Source organism: Grammomys surdaster, unplaced genomic scaffold (assembly GCF_004785775.1).
Source record: "Grammomys surdaster isolate TR1022 unplaced genomic scaffold, NIH_TR_1.0 61, whole genome shotgun sequence".
Lineage (NCBI taxonomy): Eukaryota > Metazoa > Chordata > Mammalia > Rodentia > Muridae > Grammomys > Grammomys surdaster.
Window position 1 is genome coordinate 8,062,634 of NW_021604563.1, and position 3,266 is coordinate 8,065,899.

The window sequence follows — 3,266 nt, forward strand, 5'->3', positions numbered from 1 at the left end:
GAGAGAGAGAGAGAGAGAGAGAGAGAGAGAGAGAGAGAGAGAGAGAGAGGAAGTGAGGAAGAGAAAGTGAGTCACTAATGAACGTCCCTTTGTCTTATACATCATTCAGTGTACCTGATCACATGTTACAAAGTTCATCACAAGTTCACACCAAAATTCAAATCATAAACTGAAATAGAAGTTTACAATCAAGAATGTTTGCATGCATATCCATTAGGAGTAATTATCTGACTAAATATCCATCACCTGTCTAGCTCCACAGGTTCACCGAAGGTTTAAAACTATAACTAAGGAATTAGTGAAGTTTTGTATAGATAAACCCAGGCAATATTTTTTCTTCTGTCCTAGCACCTATAATAAATTATGAGTTCCCTTTTAGTGACCCTTGGTTAATTGTTTTACAACCACCTTGGAATGTGCTCTGAGTAGGAGAGAGTCTGGTTAATATCTAAGTGCTGTTAACTGATGACACTTCGGAGACTGACAAAGTTCTCACAGCAGTTTTGACTATCAGAAAGGGACTTAATAGCAGTTCCACTATAAAAGAGCTTAATAATCATTGATATAATTTTAGGAATTCTTATAGGATCATCATTAAGACTTAAGAAGTTGTCTATTTGTCTATATAGCAACACTTCAAGAGAGTACATCTTCGTGGGTCTGCAGAGATCTGCTCCAAAGGGGAGTGCTATTGCTTAGTGATTGTTATATATGTTTAATAATAATAGGAAAAGCATATTAATAGCAGGATCTTTCCTAAAATATGTCCAACATAGCCTTGCTAAATGTGGCACACTTGTCACAGATAATAATCCGAGGCAAGCATTTCAGGATGATCAACTGCTAATTATTAGCTTGTCCTATTATGGCTTCTGACAAGGAAGGAATACATACTGTCATTTGCAGGCTATCGTTTGAGTGTGCAGTGTTTTCAAATAGTCCAGGGTGCAACCTATAACAGAGATGACTCCATGGTGGCCATGTGCTCTGTTGAAGTTAGCCATTCACAGGTGCTGGCCATGACCTGATGAACTATGCACGCAAATGTCGGACCACTCACCAGTCAGCTGTTCCTTTGCTACTTCAAAAGGAGAAAAAGATTAATGTGTGAGAGGGTACCATACAGATCGAAGCCTGACTTGTCCTTAGGAAGGGCGTGGCCCTTCTGTAAATGCTGCCAGCAATAAAGTGACTTGTCCTACTCTATGTATGAATTGAAACCCAGGAAAGAGTAGGCTTTATAGGTATTACATGAGTCTCATCCTTGTGACTTTGACACTCAGAATGAATTATACTGTATTTAGCTTATTTGTGGATTGGATGCTAAGCATTCTTAATTGATATTAGGTAATAAAAATTTCTTAAGTTAAAATACAAATTTTGCTAGAACAAGAATGTTCTTTTCCAGTCTTGCTTGAGCAGGTCTCCTCGGCGGCTGCTGGAGTAGGTATGTCCTTGCTTGAGCGCATTGGCCCAGGTGTCATCTGGCTGATAACACCAGCTCCAAAATTTGGAAATACTGGACATTTACTTGGCTCCAATTTGTAAACCACAGGATGAGTATTCAGTGGGCATGAGAGACTGAGAACATTCTACCACACTATAATAAACCTTGGTGTAGATCACTTCCTTTTCTGTGGATTGAAGCCAGAGAGCACAATGAGTACAAGAAATCCTCAAAGAAAGCGGTGTGGTAGAGCAGTAAATTCTAGACAAACCCAGAAGTGAACTTGGGAAACAACATCAACCCCTAAGATTGCCTTGGAAGCAGAACCCATAGAACTTGTGGAAACTGTTGGAGATGAAATCGTGGACCTCACCTGTGAATCTTTAGAGCCTGTGTTTGTGGACCTGACTCACAATGACTCTGTTGTGATTGTTGAAGAAAGGAGAAGGCCAAGGAGAAATGGGAGGAGGTTGCGCAAAGACCATGCGGACAGCTGTGTGGAGAGCAGTGATGATGAGGAACTTCTAGTGTCAAAGATGTGTACGTGACTACCCACACTCCTCGAAGCACCAAGGATGATGGAGCTACTGGACTCAGGACCTCAAGTACTGTCAGCTGTCCAATCTTCATGGATGGATACACTGAGATTGTGCAGAATGGGAGTCTCATTGTTTCTATAGAATGTGGCCATGTCTTCTGTAGCCAGTGCCTCCATGATTCCCTTAAGAATGTTAACACTTGGCCAACTTGTAGGAAAAAGATCAACCATAAATGATACCACCCCATTTATATATGAAATGTTCACAACTGCTCAGGATAGACCAATGGACAGACAGCTGGACTGGCTTTTCTGCATGGTATCTGCCTCCAGTTTCCTGAGCTCAAAAAGACTTTCAGAAATCAATGTCTGATATAAAACTGATCTTTTGTTTTCCAAACCCTTAGATCCTTTTGCTATCTCCAGAGTGATGCTTTGGAGCATGATCCAGGGATCCTCCCAGATCAGATCAGCATCTCTGCCCCTCTGGGTGGTCTGAGCCTAGAGTAGGAAAAAGGGAGTCAGGCATATTGGAGTTGAGCATCATGGCCCCAGCCTTTATGGAGCTTACATTGGCCAAGAAGTGTTTCCCTATTGGGAAAGTTTGTCCCAGTTCTTGTGGGTGCAGAACCTTCCCATGGCACCTGCCAGTTAGCTATTATACCTGCCAAACAGTGACCTGGCCAGACAGTCCAAACAGCTCAAGGATACCAGTACATAAACTGCCCATGAAAAGCCTAGCATGTGGTCTTTTAGTTTTCCTTCCCATGAGAGCAGAGGTGACCCATGATTCTGCCTGAAACTTATCATTGATGTGCAGTGTTTTCTGCAAATCAAGAGACTCTGCAGGGCAATCCTGCTTCCTAAGAATGAGAAAGTGCAATAAAGCCCATTCTTCACCTACTCTTCAGCATCTGGAAGATGTAGCACTGCTAGTATCCTCAGTCCAGTGTTGCCTATGGGAGCAGTGCCCATCCCACCCCATCTCTGTTCACCAACTGTTCTCAGGAACCCTACCCATGTTCCAAAGTTCTTTGCCTGGCACAGAACATTCAAGGCTAATAGGACAAGCAAGTGTTTGGGTGTCCCCTCTTTTCTGCTAAGATGTGTCCTGTGTTGTCAAAAATGCCCTCCAAACCTTCAGTTTTTCAGTTCCCTATGCCTAATGTCTGCCTAAGCATAGATATCAGGAGGTGGTAGCAGTAACAGTGGCCATATCAGCTGTTCACTTACATGCTTTTACCCAAGTCACTGTTGCCCATGTTTCAGAGCTGTTGCCCT

At 42.5% G+C, this 3,266-nt stretch overlaps 1 pseudogene; it reads left to right on the top strand.

The window, feature by feature from the left end:
- The first annotated feature begins 1,504 nt into the window (after nucleotides 1-1,504).
- LOC114623386 lies at nucleotides 1,505-2,243 on the top strand (annotated as a pseudogene).
- The last annotated feature ends 1,023 nt before the right edge of the window (nucleotides 2,244-3,266 follow it).